Here is a 17,998-nt window from a genome sequence, read left to right on the forward strand (position 1 = left end):
TTCCCTCGTAGATCTGTTCACTTTAAATTTTTTCCATTAAGTAGAAAGTTCAGTTAGTAAATCAAGGTCACTTGCATGGTGGGGTCCTACAAAACTCTTGACAACGTCTAGACCATTTTCTGATGTGAATCTTTTTGAGAGGAACAACTATTGGCTCATTAATGATATCAGTATTACAAGGAAAGTTGGGGATGGGTACTTATCCTGAGTCATGCGTACTTAAATTATTTATACAAGCCAATGATCAAATTGATGGTTACCCTTTGCTTTCTCATCATCCTCATTACTATTTATTTTATAGAGAGTCTACCATGTGTGGACCGAGACATTGGCTTCTGTGGTTAATATGGAAAGAATAAATTGTTGAAGTCACAAAGCCCAGCCTATTCAGTTCAAAGGAAGTCCCCCAAAGAACAGTAAATTGTGCTGTATGTTCATTTGGAATAAAGCAATATTTTTACCACTGCTAAGGTGAACTGAAACTTCTCCTGAAGATTTGTCTGTTTTATTTACCCTTCTTTTCATGGGGCAATCAAGGAAATTAGTGTTCACATAACCAGTCTTTTTCCAATTATCGGTGGTGTTGAGTTGTTATGTTTACACTGTTTTAAATAAAAAGGCACAGTATTTGAAAGTACATAAAAGATTTCTTTTACTGAAGTTTGGGAAAACTTTGATTAAAATTTCTCTGTGGAAGATGCACATTCCCTTGAAAAGGAATGTAACTCTTTCTGAATCAAATATTGAAGATATACAATTCTTATTTAAGATTAAGCTGTTTCTCTGCAAATTGCTCTTTGAGAATATTCTTTGATAATAGACATAATGTCATACAGGGAAAATAAAGAACATTGTGTTCTTAACACTGTTTACTGGAAACTCAAGTCTCAAATGTTGAAAACATTTTGGTAGAAACACATTTTATATTTAACAAAATGCTTTGTGGTAGTCACTGTTTACTTTGAAAATAGAGGTAATACTGTTAGACTCAAAAGATTATTATACATTTTTAATATCTCAATTATCTAACTTCTCATTTAGAAGCATCATCTTTGGGGAAATTTTGAGAAAGATGGTCTTAATTAACAGGTATATTAAAACCCCATAATTTGCATACCCAATGTGTTATTATATTTAAATTTTTCACAATTATCAAACTCATTGGAAGTCTTCTCAAGTCTGTTGAAGTCAAGCTTGTCTTGGGTTTTTCACTAAAATGTTACCTGTTGCATATCTAAATGAATTCATACAGAATCTACCTAATTAGGAGGTTGTATGTTCTGTATGAAGTTAATATATCATTTACTCTAAGAAGATCAAAGGTTGTCAATCAAACTTAAGTCCTGATCCAACCCTTATTTAGTTAAAGTAGAACCATGTATTCTGTGATTATAAATAGCCTTGTGCGTTCTAAAGGGTATGAACATCAGGCATGTCCACCAGCAGCCCGATGTAAAGTTTAGAGATACAGTTATATCGAAATTGAGAGTGGAGACAGAAACCCTCCAGTAAGAGCAATTATTAAATGACCACTGAAGGTGACCATTATCTCCTTTTGGAATATGAAATTCTCCAATGAAAAGCTTTCAGACTCAAAAAGCACCTCTTTGGGCACCAGCAGACAAGTGCTGATAAGCATCAAGATTCTCAAAGCTGATCTAATGTGGCCAACATCTGGAGACGTCGGTACCCTGTCTTTCAAGCTCACATGCCTACACAGAAGTGTCTATTTCTGCAAGACACTTTTGACTTTGCTTCATTTTCCCTGTATTTGTTATGAGGGTAGATATTTGGAGATTTGGTAATTGAGTAAGTTGCAATTCATCATTTATTGGAGAATGAATGTTACTCATTACTTTTTCACTCTGAATCATTTCCTGTCTTATTTTATATAAAGTGTATGTTATTCTGATTTGCCAGTGACTTCTATACAATGCTGTTGTGTAAAATATATGAACAACTTTTGCTAATGAGAAATAGTGGAAATTATGTTGGAGAATTGGCATCTAAATTTTCTCTAGTTTTGTTGTGCACATTAAGTGTTCTATGGTTTACACTCTTGTCCAATATCTACCTTGCTATGGGTGAAGGACTAAATATTTGTAGATGGATAAAATCCCCAATGATTTACATTATCTCCAAGTATCAATAGCCAAGTCCTCTAGAGGAGAAATGGTGCAGTTTTTCAGGACTCCACAATTAACTTGTTTGATCATAACATAACAGACCTACCAAACAGAGAACAGAAGGGCCAGGCAGATTTCCAGAGAATGAGCACTGGCTTCTGGACTAACTGACAGGTACGACTTGAGTGGGGCTTCTAAGGCTATCAGCAACTAGCTGTCCTCCAGAATACACTTGATGTATGCAGCAGTCACTCACACTTACCTTGCAGTATGGTGCTACAGGAAACCATGACTCCCTGAGTGAGGGGGCGGAAATGGTGATTCCTCTAATTCCAACCCTGTAAACCAGAAAATATTTCCCTTAGACAAGTGCTATGAAACATTTCCCAACTGAGTACATAATATACCTAGGAACACAGCAGGAGGGGTGGGGTTTTTATTTTAGCTTTTGGTATCCAGGAAACATTTTATATATAAAGAGTACTTTTTAAATTATTGTTCAATTGTATAGATTCAGTACAGTGTTATTAAATGATGGCATGTCTAGACTATGTCTGTATTTTGGTCTACACAAATTCAGTCTTCATCCAAGAAAGACCAGCACAACGTTTCTGGGCTGTTCTCGATTTTAAATGCATCCCAATGTCATGGGAAATGAGGCCTTTAAATAAGCTTTATCTCTTTCTCTTTTATTCTTTCTTTCCCTTTTAAAGAAATAGCGAGGGTAAAAGAAGAAATTCACTCCTTAAGATCAACATTGTTCTCTCATAATAATCTGTTCCCTACTGTGACTACACACATACATGGATAAGCATATATGTATGTATAAAATACACATGTATTACATTTACGTGTTTGATTATTTTGGTAGCTTTATTATTTTTGTTTCATTGACAAACATTAAAGTGATTGCCTCATGGAATGCCAATGAAATAAAAACCTTTAGAAATCAGCCAACTTGGCAATGTTTAGGTAACACAGGCATTTTCTAGTTCTTCCTCTTAGGTAAGCAGAAATTTCCTTGAGTTGGAAAAAATTCAGAAGACCGTGGAGGAAAATGTCTGCTAGATTATCTCTTAGAAATGAAGAATAAACTATGGGTATATATGATTATTATCCCTATAATGTATAAGCTCAAATATATTTTTTATAATTTTAACTATTTAGTTCTGTCAAAGGTGCCTAAACAGGCATCTCTGATGTGTAGTACCCACTGTATCTAGTGAAGAGTTGTGGTGAGGGCAGAGTGATTGTGGGGAAGCTACGTGTTAATGCTGATTACCCAGTGAAGACACTAGTAGAGATGACCAGACCGAGACATACTTGGCTGCTAGTACTTTAATAACTTGGTCATAAAAACCTGTATTGACTGCACGTGTATTGTTGCCTATGAAAGAATTAATGGTGTGATAACAAATAATTCTTACTGTTGAAAATGAATTAGAAAATCTTTATGTTGGAAGATGACATTGCAAAAGCTTCTACTTTATGTATACATAATAGTAGCTCCATGATCCCATCTTCAAATGAGAAGGATGATCTAGCTCATCTTTAATTTCCAACTGGTTGGAATGTTAGGCAGTCATTCCAACTCAGACATTATGTTATTTGTCTTCTAGTAAGCCTGGTAGGCTGCAGTCCATGGTGTCGCTAAGAGTCGGACACTACTGAGCGACTTCACTTTCACCCTTCACTTTCCCGCATTGGAGAAGGAAATGGCAACCGACTCCAGTGTTCTTGCCTGGAAAATCCCAGGGATGGCGGAGCCTGGCGGGCTGCCGTCTATGGGGTCACACAGAGTCTGACACGACTGAAGTGATTTAGCAGCAGCAGCAGCAACACAACCCTTATCATTTTAGCCATCTGGATTGGGAAGATCCCCTGGAAAAGGGAACAGCTACCCACTCCAGTATTCTGGCCTGGAGAACTCTGTGGACTGTACAGTCCATAGGGTCACAAGGAGTTGGACACGCCTGAGCGACTTTCACAGCACCACTCTTTGGAGAGATCATGGCTCTAAGACTCCAAAATTATTGGAATCGTATATTGACTTGTAAATAAGACATTTACAATGTTCCATTTAATTTCCATAGAGAAATAGAATCTCTTGTGGTTGTTTTTAAAGTAAATTTGTGTATGCCAAGTAATAAAGAAGGGATGGCCAAGTGAAAGTTGCTCAGTCATGACTTTCAAAGCCTGAACATCAAATTTGCCCCAGATTTTAAGTCTGAATTTGCTGAAGATTTTTTTTTAAAAGAAACTGTAAGCTGTGAACCTTTATTGAAGCCAGAGCAAAGGGTTCTACAGAGAAAGCATGAGACCTTGAAGCTGTTCTCCTCTCACAGAAGCCATAACACACACTCATTGGATACACAAGGTATTTGCTGATATTTTTAATTATTTGCATCTCAAACTTCTTAACATAAACTCTCCAATTAATAGTGAATAAATTCTCTTGAGAATTTCAGAGAATTTATGTTCACATTATAGTTGGAAATAATCCTGTCTTTGGGGGACACAATAGAACATAAAAATGCAGAGTTTACACACATAATGTTTGTTGTAGTCACTGTTCGTGAAAAATCAGTCTCTATTTCCTCTTCCAACCTGAGTAGCATCAATTTTTCCATCTATAATTGTATCTTTTCATTGAGATCTCAACATCTGAATTCCTAAGTATTTTATAAAACAATACAGAATTTTGAAAACTTGAAACAAAAAAATATATATCTCTTTAAACTCTGTTGGTTTTTAAAGTTATATGGATTCAATGTAGTTGTTTACAAAATTGAAAAAGAAGGGGGAAAGTCCAGCATTTTTTAACTTGTTTTTTAATGTATTTAGAGTTCTGCTAAACTCCTCACATAGCCTTGGAACATTTTACATTGATAATTTTCTTTCTGAAATAAATGTAAGGGCTTAAATCATCACACATACACAGCACAGTACACATAGTGTGTTAAAACTCAATTTTGTACCCCTTTCCTTAGATTTTTTCATTCATAAGTCACCCAAGTATGTGAAACTACAAACTCCTGTGACAGGGAAGACCTTGAACTCAGATGTCTTTTCAAGGAAATACTTACAGCAAGAAAACAGTGATTAACTTTTAAGTTTTGTTCTATACAATCTGCTTTTGAATTTTGTCTTTACCAATAAAAGTCTAGAGAATAGACACATTTGTTCAAGCTGAAAGAAATAAGAGCATGGAAAACTTACCTTATAATCACTATACATTTTCCAGTAGCCAATGTATATATTTTAAAGGTAATTAAAAGGAAATTACTTGGCTCTTTGTTTTTCAAGGATATGGTTGAATACATTAAATCTAAATTAAAAATGAATTCCCTTCTTAATATTTGACCAATCATATTTTAAAGAATGAAAGTCACACAGAGAATACATGCAAAATGTTTAGCAGAATATTTTTAGTTGTTTAAAATAAATTTACCAAAACTGATCTTTTTTGTGCCTGTGCTAATAATTTTGTTTCAAGGAGCACATATGTATGTGTCTCCTTTGACTTTTTCCAAGAAAACATTTCCAAATTATGCCCACCACTGTGTGGGATATGAAGGCCATGGGAAATAATACAAGCTGTATGTCCCTTGACATCCTAGTAAAGTTCCATTTTACATGCACTTTGTTTCCAGGGAGATAAATCATACTGCTTATTAAAAATGAAGACATGAATTTAGTAGTCAATTTAATAATAATCTTTGACTTCACATAAGTTTTCATCTGTGCAGGAAATCTTTGACTACCATTTCCCTGTTGTCCCTTTTCAACAGCCTTTGATGACGCTGGACACTTAGATTCCCTTAGGTTAGATTCTTACTGCATGTTCCTCTTATCTCACTTCTCTTTTATTAAACAGGGAATTTTTCAGCTAAATGAGACTGTTGTGATTTTGTAGAAAAAATACAGCTTTGTTCTTTTGAGTTGTGTTACTAGGGGGAATAAACTAGGAACATTTTAAATGTGATAATAAGGTTCATGACTTTAACAAATATCTTTTCATATACAGACATACCCAGGGTCCTTTAATTTTCCTAATATTGTTAACAAAATTTTCAACCTACTTGTTTTTACAGCAGTATTTTCCATTTTTTTAAGGGAGAAAGACAAAATCAGCCATTCCATAAAAGAAGAGAACAATAAGTGAAACCAAATAATCATGCTTTAAACAACTGACCAAGATAGAAACCAGTAACAATATTTGTAAAGGTTTCAAATAAAATACTGAGTAAAAATAAAATCTAAGGTTAAAATAATGCAGAGGAATATTGGTTAAATAGTTTGCATCAAAAGGTTTTTTCATAATTCTCCATAAATATACTCTTCTTTGTGTAATAATATTTAATGTTTTAGAACTTTTCTTGGGCATTAATTATACCCATTTAGTATATTCCCTTGTGGCTCAGATGGTAAAGAATCTGCCTGCAATGTGGGAGACTGGGGTTCAATCCCTGGGTTGAGAAGATCCCCTGGAGAACGAAATGGCAACCCACTCCAGTATTCTTGCCTGGAGAATCCCATGGACAGAGGAGCCTGCTGGGCTACTGTCAATGGGGGCTACAATCTATGGGGTCGCAAAGAGTTGGACACAACTAAGTGACTAACACTTTCACTTTTAGTATATTTAAATGCGCATATAAGCTGAAAGTCCAGTACTTTGGCCACCTCATGCAAAGAGTTGACTCATTGGAAAGGACTCTGATGTTGGGAGGGATTAGGGGCAGGAGGAGAAGGGGACGACAGAGGATGAGATGGCTGGATGGCATCACTGACTCGATGGACATGAGTCTGAATGAACTCTGGGAGTTGGTGATGGACAGGGAGGCCTGGCGTGCTGCGATTCATGGGGTCGCAAAGAGTCGGACACGACTGAGCGACTGATCTGATCTGATACTTAAATGTGAACATTTAAAAATACTGAAATGTCCACTTTGCTATTTCTTCTAACTTAACACAAAGCTTATGAAAATTTGCCACAGATCAGATGGAAATTAAATGGGCAGAATTATAAAAAGGAGTTGTTATCTATTAACCTCGCCTTATTTTCCATGAACACCCATTGTCACCTTTCACTGCATGCTCCCACTTTTTAAGGTAAACACAGAAGAAGCCACTGAATCAGATACAGAGGCAGATGCAGACATTTTGAAAATTAAAATGTCTGATGCAGATGTAAAGAGTTGTGGTCTTCCTTGGATCCAAATAAAGCTGAAAAGTACTGTATAGCACAGAGTATGAGAAATGGCAAATTATTTTTATTTTTAAAAAAGTAATTTGTCCTGCAGTGTCCATGCATTCCAGCTTAAAAAAAAAACAACAAAAACTGAATAAGCATCACTGGGTGTCTTTTCACCAGTTAAATAGAAGAGCCAGACACATGATCCCACAAACTTTTATACAACAGAAAGATTTAACTAATAAATTTCTCTTTGCTTTTCTTACTTTAAAAAATAATGTTACTGAATTTGTGAAAAATAAGGAAATAATATGGCATGGATTCAACTATGCTAAGACCAAAATTAGTAGTGTCTTTACATATTTTCTTCTCATTTTCTATATATATATATATATATATATATGCATATTTCACAGATTTATTTTCCTACTATGGTTTATTATAACTTAAAAATAGTAATATCATACTGAACCATGGTAATTCATTGTAAACATTTAAAGCCTAAAGGAATTTTAATTTGTTCTATTAGGACTTATTTAGATATTCTGTTATACTATTTGATATTTAAATTGCTCCATTCATTCACTACCATAAGTAATTCTACAATTAATATTAAAATATATATTATACTTCCTTTCTTTTGAAGTAAAAACTGTAGGTCCATAACAAGTACCATAGATCTATATATACTCATAATTGTAAGTAATGCTTATCCATAGGTTAGTATGTGCATTTTTTCGTAGGGGAAGGCAGTCTATAACTAAAAATTTTAAGACTAGTAAGGATATTTGTGAACTTGACTGGTTAAGAATAATTTTTTTGGTTACACATTGTAAGAAATTGTATGGCTAGGTCAATAAGCATGACTTTTTCTTTTGCTGTTTTTTTCCATTTATTTTTTCAGAGCAGCTTTTGGTTCATAGTAAAACTGAGATGAAGGTACAGAGATTTCCCATATACCTCCTGTCCCCGCAAATTCAAAGCCTTTCCCCTCATCAACCACCAGAGCAGTACATTGCTTACAACAGAAGAACCTACATGCACACATCACAGTCACACAGTCTTCATGGTTTATATCATGGTTCACTCTTGGTATTGTACATTCTATGGTATCATGGTTCACTCTTGGTATTGTACATTCTATGGGCTTCAACAAACATATAATGACATATATTCACTATCTGGCTCAGTGGGTAAAGAATCTGCCTGAAATGCAGGAGACACAGGAGACAAGGGTTTGGTCCCTAGGTCAGGAAGATCACCTAGAGAAGAAAATGACAACCTACTCCAGTATTCTTGCCTGAAAAATCCCATGGACTGAAGATCCCAGTGGGCTACAGTCCAAAGGATGGCAAAAAGTCAGACACACACATTCACTATCATCATGTTTATTAAACAGAGGATTTCACTGAAAATCCTCTGTTCTATACCTATTCATTCCTCCCTCGTATCCCACTCCTAAGCAACCACTGATGTTTATACTATCACCATGGTTCTACCTTTTAGTATGGCCACTTTGAAAATTTATTTTAGACATTACTCAGTTGATTCCTGGAAGTGGTTATTATTGGGTTGGCCAAAATGTAAGATGGAACAAACAGAAAACCCCAATGAACTTTTTGGCCAACCCAATACATACAGTTTTAACATCGCTTGAATTTTTATTTTCTTATTTGACCTATCAATATAATTGTAATTGGTTTAGATCTGATAAGAAATGAATCATTTTAATGAAGTTGAATTTTAACTTTTGATTAGAAAAATTGTTACATGCTCACACATAAAATATATAAGAAGAAAGAAACACCACAGGAGGTAGCCACTATTAATATTTGATTATATTTCCTTCCAGTATTTTTAATCGAATATATACATTCCATATGTGATTTTAAAAGCTGAAGGCATCTAATATTTAAAGTATTTTGTCCTGATTTATTGATTTCACATATGGTCTCTAATAACTTCCTCAGTTTGTAAAGTATCTTTACACATGACATTTTTAATGGTTATACAAGCCATTCTATGGATGAAACATGTTCATATTTTCAAAAAGATTTTTAAATATTTATCATATATATATTATTTAATTGAGTTTCAAATGTTTACCTACCTTTGACTTTTGCCAGTGTTTCAATATTATACATACTCATATATGCATTAACAACTTTTTGGTATTAGCATATTTCTATGTATAGATAGAGATACTGAGTTCTCTCACAGAATTAGTTCTATTTTTTGTAGCAGCCTCCTTGGTGGATTTTAACTATAAAAATCATAATATTTTGCTAATATAAACAGCTGGATAAAAAGACATAAGCCCTAGAGAAAACTCTATATATGTGACTATATTCATATCTCCCAATCCACACTCAAAAAAAGTGAGTGTTAATGGAGATGACTTAAAAACTGCCATCAGCTTTGGGACCTGGGAGGAGTGACATAAAATAAAAGCACACCATTATAAAGAATTGAGAATATACCAGGCACTAGGTTTCTTACATATGTTAAGTTATTTAGTCTTCATAATAACCCTGTGAAGTAGATATGAGTATGTATGAGTATGATCCCCATTTTAAAGATGAGGAAACAAAGGCACAGAGATGTTAAGAAACCTACCCAAGGGTTCCCAGATAACAAATTCTACAGGGCTGGATTTCAAACCAGGGTTCTTAAAGAGTTACCTTTTATTTCCTAAACTTCTATCATAATATTCCTTGAAGAGTTTCTGATAATCATAGTCCAAGTGTCCAGGATAGGGTAGACTCTCCAAGCCTAAGTGAGGATGATCCTGACTCTCATTCACCAACCCAGATGGGCTATCACTAGTGCTAAAAATGAGGACAAAGCATAGAACTAATGAATGGGAGCTGCACCCAATTTTGTGCATTGTTTGAAATTCTCATATATGAAGTGCAGTGATCAGATATTTAGCAAAATTGCTATTTCTCATCCTAAATATATCTCATCCCAAACACTTCCTATTAGTGCCAGGAAAGAGGCCAGAAGGACCATACACATTGCCCTGGCCATACCCACTCTATTCATCAAGTGAAGAATGTGTACAAAATGGTGATTCTCAGGTCATCTGCTTCAACAAAGCAAGAGTTAGTGTGTCAGTGTGTGACAGCACTGGCCTGTCCATCCACTTCAAGAGACCACACCATGGAAATTATAAATGTGTTTATGTTTGCCTACCAGATACTTTATGCAATTCAGGATACAACGTGACACCAAGATAAGGAAAGTCCCACTTTGGGTGTCTCCACCTTCCTCTGCTAAATCCAGATCCAGTGGCTGCTGAAGCCAGAAAGGGCTTAAGGTGGATTGTATGTGATTAATATAAAAAACAAGCATTCATTCAGTCTGTCTCATACACCAACCATTATAGGGCAGAGACAAGCCTGAGAGGAACCTCTGTGTGGTCAAGGCAGAGAATTCACAAATATCTCAACAGGAGCATTGTGAAGCAATTTGTAGAGAAAAACAAAGGCCAAACATACAGCTTTTAATAGGCGGAGGTCATGACTGTCTTCAAAATAAGATTTGTTCTACTGTTACACCTTAGAAATTATCCAAATGATAAGAAAATTTACAGTTAGAAATGAGATAAAAGACTAAGGGTTATGGCAGAGAATCAATAAAAGGGAAAACACATTATAAAGAAAGTTAAGGGAAAAAAAGATGTTTAAAGAAATAGTACAGAACTGAAAACTAAGAATTGTTAAATAGGAAAATACCAATGTAAAAACTGTATTGGAATAAAAAAACACAAAAAGCTACTTTCCTACTCTTTCTAAGATACTTTTGTTAAAGCTTTGGAACAAATAAACAGTTGGAAAGTAACATTTTTAAATGTTAAAAAAAAAAAGTAAACAAAAATAATTCTACTCTTCTAAATAACAAGTGTCAAAGAGGAAATAAAAGTTTCAGTGAAAGAAAATTTAGAATATAGAAAGCAAGACATAAAAAGTATTTAAAACCAGCCAAAGTTGGACTCAGTGGTATCTGCAGAATCTTAGATGAGTTCAACACTAAACAAGAAATATGTATTTTAAATTAAGAATTCAACTGAGAAGATTAGAAAATAATATAATGTACATTTTAAAATAAAACATTTTCCATAAATGTTTGAATCACACAATCTTTTCCTCTTCCTAAGTACCTTTGACCTCTCATTAATGTTTGGCAGAACTGTCTTTGGCAAACTGCTATTTTCAATGTCACTTATAAATAAATATGCAAAAAAATCCAAATAAAATGCTTGCAAATGGATTATACTCATATAATAAAAATTACCATAATGTCATAAGGTTTATTTCAGCAATTTAAATTTATTTTAATATTATCATATTTAGTAATCATGATGAAAAAAATCATAGAAAAGAAATCAGATATGACTCAATTTATATTCCTAAAAAAATATTTTTTTAATTAAGGGGAAAAACTTCCTTAACAATGAAAAAATCAGTGGTCAATATTAGACACAGCAATTAAACATTAGATTCATCTTCCTTGAAAAACAAGGTCACTCTCACTATTATTACTATTAACTGAGCTGACATATATAAACATTATCTAGCAATAAGAATAAAAAAAGAAAATAGATATAAATATGGCAAAGGAACATCACAAGAATCAGAAAAAAATTCAAGAATCAACAGAATGATACTATAAGCAATTTCAGTTACAAGCCTATAAACAGAATATATGGATAGGAAAAATAAGCTAAAGATCCAATGTGCAATATTAATGTAAATATACATTACCTTGAAATAAATCTAAGGGAACTACCGAATAAAATAGCATTAATTAATATTTAAATAAAATGGGAATATAATTTTTCTCTTCATGGGAAAACTCCATAGTTTAAACTTCTCAAGAATTCCTAGTTTCATTTATAAATATAATGCAATCACATAAAAAACATACCAGGAATATTTTGAAGAATACATGAATGACAATAGCCCAAAGCAGTTTGGAAGAATAAACTATATGGAAAGAATAGGGCCAGTTTATTATAAAATCAAATATGTTATAATGGTACAATTATTAAACCTATTGTGTTTATGCAGGTATAGAGAGAAGAGAAACATTATCAACAGACCAGAAACGAACTTCTAAATTAAAAAAAAAAAAAGAATAGAAATGAAGGACATTTTACATTATAAATTCACTTTGTTCAAGAAATGTGGCTAGAAAATCGCTAATTTAAAAAAGGGAAATATAGGTTCTTACCTCATAAACATACTATAATAACATACTGATGAAATAAAGAGTTACATGTAATAGATAAAACCATGAAAGACCTACAAGAAATGTAGTGGACCAAGAATTTTCCAGGAATGAAAGCAAAGAGGAAATGCTAAATTGGATTATATATACAGAATACAATTTTAAATGGATATTTATAAAAATATAAAGTATATGATGAAATTAGGATAGTATTTGTGATATATGTTATGAAAGTTTAAATAAAGAGCTCTTAAAATAAGAAAACACCCAAATATTAACTGATTATTTCAACAAATCTTAACTGCATGTCTACCTTTTACTAGGTAGTGTTCTAGAATGTAGCAGTGAATAAAATGACAAAGCGTGATGCTTCAGTGAGGACAAAATAAAATGGAAATAAGAGCTAATGGACAGAACATGAATATCTGCATAACCATCCACCCAACCACATACACACACAGAAAGAATTGCAGTGTGTTTGTGACAGCTTTTATGGCTGAAATATTTCATAATAGAAGTTATATACAGATAATTATTTGAGGGTTCATATATAAGAATGTTTACTAGAGCCTTTATTTAAAATAGGAAATAATAAAGTCAAATGGTCAAACAAATCATGATATATATAATGATGAAATTCTATTAAATCCTATAAAGTTGAAATACTCTCAGATATTTTTCCCAGTATTACAGTGAATTAGGTTATTGGATGAAAGTGAATTATAATTTTATAACAAATAATAAATTTATATACCCAGTGTTTCTTCCTATATTTTCCTACAGATATGCATACATACATGACTATAACAAAAATAAAAGCAATTGAAAGATAGCCCAAAATGCAGCTATGGAGAATGCTTAATTAAATTATAATAGTAAATGGACAATGTTGAATTAGTAAATACTGTACTTTCAGAGAATATTGATTGCTTTAGAAAATGTTCTCAATATAAGCTATTGGAAGGAAATATTAAAATATTAAGAATGGTTATATCTGTGTGGTAAGATGTTGAGAATTTTATACAATTTTCAACATGTTCTATTTTTTTATAATGGATAATGTTTTACTTTTATATTCAGATGTTAAAAATAACTTTCAACAGTCTAATTTATGAAACCCAATTCAGTGTTTTGTAAAAAGTAATGAATGACTTTGCCTCCTATCCTTACAGTCCTAATTAGTACATTGTTTTATGATGTTTTCTTTGACTGGATTTGCCTTTTAGTTTTGGGCATGCCGCTTTGGTTTGATTAACTGGGGCTTCTGTTCTGCTTCTCTGCATCACAATTGAGTGTTTGTTGTGGAGGAGGCAAAAATAAGCAGGACAATATTATTATATTCTCCCCCGAGGCTTCCTATTTTCCAGAGATTAGACGTATTTGCTCAACAGCACCAAGTCACTGTAACAATTTCTCTCTCATTTCCCTTAAACCTGGGGGCAAATGGCAACTTCCTTGTCTGTCACTTTCCATCTCAGGAAACGTAGGCATATTTTTCTGTTATTTAAAACTTGACAGATAGCTCCCAGCATCAAATCATCCATGAAAACTGTTGGCCTCTGGCAAAGAAAGAGCAGTGTAAGCTTTCAATATTCTGTAATAGTTGCTCAGAATGGATTTAGGTTGGTTCAAAGATTTCTTTAAAATCATAGGTGATACTGAGCTGGTTTGCAGAATTTTGTTTGTCATTAATAAAATGACATTAATAATTACTGCTCCTCGGAGCAAAGGTAAAATGTGTATATATGTCCTTTGATAACATGATGTCTGATTACAGAGAAAGCAAAGAGGGAGTCAATTGTTAAGCAACGCAGCCCATGTAACATGAGAGATAAAACCTTGTCCTGCTAACTACAGTGTTTTTTGTGTGGTGAGGAAGAATACTGCCTCATCCTGTGAGCCCACTCACTTCCCCCTTAAAAACAGTGGTGACTGAGTCTTTCCTTTGTAGAGAGACTGGGGGGACAGAGCGGGTTAGATAATTCTCCACACAGACGTCCTCGACGTGTACACATGTTCATGTGTTTTCAACCTCCTTTCCCGCTCTCCCTTTCTTAGACATCTATTAAGGGCTTGCTGGGCTTCTCGGGTGGTGCTAGCGGTAAAGAACCCGCCTGCTAATGCAGGAGATGGAAAGAGGCAAGTTTGATCTCTGGGTTAGGAAGATCCTCTGGAGGTGGGCATGGCAACCCACTCCAGTATTCTTGCCTGGAGAATCCCCATGGACAGAGGAGCCTGGCAGGCTACAGCCCATAGGGTCACAAAGACTCAGACATGACTGAAGCGACTCGGCATGCCCAAATGCTTACTCTGCATGAGAGCAGTTCTAAAAGCATGACACAGTAGCAAAACAAGCAGACAAGGTCCTTACTTTTCCTGAGCTAGAGTTCTGTGAAGAAGACAGACAACAAATAAGAAATTAAATAATCTAAACTCAGTTTGTGGTTTAAAAACCTAAGGGAATAAGGAGTGGATGAGTGGGAAAGGAGGGGAGGGAGCTATTTTAGATTGGGTAACTGGAAAAACACCTTTGAGACGATTCTGCATGTATCCAAATAGGACTGAGTACTGAAAAGGAGTCACCCAAAGACCTGGACAAGGATGATGCAAGTAGAAGAAGCGGCAAATGTGAGGCTCCGAGGTGGGAGACTGGTTAACATGTTGGAGCAGGAGCAGAGAGGTCAGAGTGCCTGCAACAGAGTTAGGCAGGATGAGCAAGGCGATGATCACAGAGGACAGGCTGCCTGAGCCAGGTCATATTGGGTCTAAGACAGGGTATGGAGTTTTGATTTTAACTTAAGTGCAATGACGCACTTAAGAAAGTCATGAAGACAGGGAGTCTGTTCAGATTTTCTTTAAAAAGATGGCTTGGGCTCTGGTGTAGAAAACTGTTTCAAGGTGGTAAGAAAAGAGTTCATGGTGAAAGGACAATGGGATATAACACTGGTGAGAGACGACAATTGGCTGGATTGGGGTGTGTGATAACAATCACACAAAGACTGGGAAAAATGATGATTCATTTAGTATTTTACATTTATAGTGAGATTTCTCATGCTTTATCTCTAATAATCTTTAAAGTCCTTTCCAACACTAGAAATCTAAAGGTTAATGATTTATGATCTTAGGAGAATTCAACAATAACTTTTCATTTTCTAAAATCATTATTATATATTTGATAGTGGAACTGTACTCTGTACATCTATCTCAGAACATATCCATTTTAAAATGTTTTCAGATTTTTAATTTCAGAGAATTACTCCATGAATATTAGGCATCTTTGCTGTTTCAGATACTAGAGATCAATTTTAGATTGGAATTAGTTGGTTTTAATTTATATATCAAATTGTGCTTTCAATCCCATACTCCCTGGAGCTAGAATGCATGGCTGTCTTCTGAGCCAGGATAAGTCTGAAGTGGTGATAATCTGTGTAAGAGAGCTGACTGTTGTGATATGGGTAATAAATATTGAGGAGCAAAATTTCAGATTCCTTCCTTATTGTTCTAAACAACTGATGCTTTGCAAAATTATATGATGATCTTTTAAATTGTAACCAACATTTATTCCTTCAACAATTTGGTAACATTGGTTAATAAAATAGAAATCGTCCCAAATCTTCACTGCTTATAGTAATTTTCTGAGACAAAAAAACAATAATAATAATAAACAAATGTGTGTGTAAATGTGTGTGGGTGTGGACAAGTGTCATGAAGGATATGAATGGACCATGATGGCACACAGCAGGGATGATTTGGCACCCACTTACGAAGATGGTTATGGAAGTCCTCTCTCGGGAGGACATATGTAAGTCCACACATGCTTTAGCCGTGTGAGATAGAGTGGGTGCAACATTCCAGGCAGGGGGGAATTATGTCCACAAAACTTCTTAGCTAGCAAAAGGCTTTAGCAGTTCACAGAAGAGAAAGAAGGCCAAGGAAGCTACAGCCGAATGGGTAAGTGAACCTTTGAAGAGAAGTCAGGAGTTAGATCAGAGTAGAGATGGGATTGGTATTGAAACTTTCTAAATCCTGTGCTTGCCCCTGCCATTCCTTTCATAGTTCCCAACTCAGACAGCATCTCAGCTACCTGGGAATTAACAGTGGGTTAAGAAGTCAATAATCTCCTTTGAGTATTTACACTAAGATGGGTTCCAAAACAGGAAAATTGTTTCGGCTCTATGTTAGAATGGTGGTAAATTTGAATAGAAATAAGTCTTTTAAATAAAGGATCGCCTTAAGCGACTGCATTAATTACTGCCATCAGAACCATTAAGGTGACTAAAAACTTGTTTATACAAATGGATGTACAGGGAGCATTTTTTTTATTTCCTAAATATCTGCTCATTAGTTTTCAGAGGAAGCAGAAATGGTTCCAGATTTTCTTTGTAAACAAAAGTTGGAAAGAAATAGCTACTGAAATTGTATTAAATACCTACTTTATAACAGTACTAAAAAAGGGGGGCAAATTATTCATAGGTTAATTAATTTGTGTCACCTTGGGGGAGCTGTTATAAACTCATCAGCAAAATACGTGATTATAGCAAGTGAAAGTCACCTGTTAGGAGAACATCAGGCGTTTTGTTTTTGAGATCCAGACTTCCTTTTTTCCCTCGAATAGAATTTTCAGAATCCTGTCCTCTGAAGGGACTGGGATGACTTTCCAGGGGATGGTGGGCAGATGTTGAAAGCTTTGATGGTGGAGGGAGAGGATGCAATCTGAGAAAATGTTTTCAGATTAGAAGGCAGGCAGGATTTTGTGGGTGCATGGAGGCAGCAGAGTACCCCACAGGAGTCAGGATCAGTCAAATGAAAGCTGCTGGATGTCTATTTGTTCAGCTCTTGGCTTGGGTGTCCAGTACATCATCTGAGGTCAACAGAGAGCACCTTTGTGACGATCAGTGCTGTGGAAACTCCCAGATCCAATGTAACATTCTACATGTAATCAAGTAATAAGAAGGAATGGGAATTTCAGAGGACCAAAGCCTGGGCCTTTCTCATACTTTCATATATCTGGCTCACAGCATTATTTCATGTATAATACAAACCAGGGAAGGAAAGCACTGAAGAATTACTGTGCATGGACTTCTCCTTGATTCTGGGAAGTGATGATATGTGATGGATTGGTTCTAGTTTTTTAACAAATAAAGATTTTAAAAATAAAAATGTATATTATAAAAATGTCTTACACTTTATGTATCATATAATTAATAGCTAATATATACCAATATTAAATATTTGCTATAATCCTATAAAGAAGATATTATTATACCCACTATACAGATAAAGAAACAAGGTTCAAAAATAGTTCATGACTTGCCAGACTATGTAAGTGTCAAAGTGAGGATGAAACTAAGACCATTCTCTCTATTCTCCTTTGCCTTCTATATATATTGACATAAGCATACAGATATATATATAAACACATATTGAATATAAACATACACAAATA

At 34.5% G+C, this 17,998-nt stretch overlaps 1 long non-coding RNA gene across 1 annotated transcript in view; it reads right to left on the bottom strand.

Annotated features, from left to right (window-relative positions):
- LOC138986087 (uncharacterized) overlaps window positions 1-17,998 on the bottom strand; it is a 172,913-nt gene that overhangs the window by 399 nt on the left and 154,516 nt on the right. Inside the window, exon 2 of the long non-coding RNA XR_011462983.1 lies at window positions 2,389-2,464. This is a non-coding gene — a long non-coding RNA (uncharacterized lncRNA). The remainder of the gene's footprint in view (window positions 1-2,388; window positions 2,465-17,998) is intronic.

The sequence above is a fragment of the Bos mutus genome, chromosome 28, assembly GCF_027580195.1.
Source record: "Bos mutus isolate GX-2022 chromosome 28, NWIPB_WYAK_1.1, whole genome shotgun sequence".
In the NCBI taxonomy this organism is placed as follows: Eukaryota; Metazoa; Chordata; class Mammalia; order Artiodactyla; family Bovidae; genus Bos; species Bos mutus.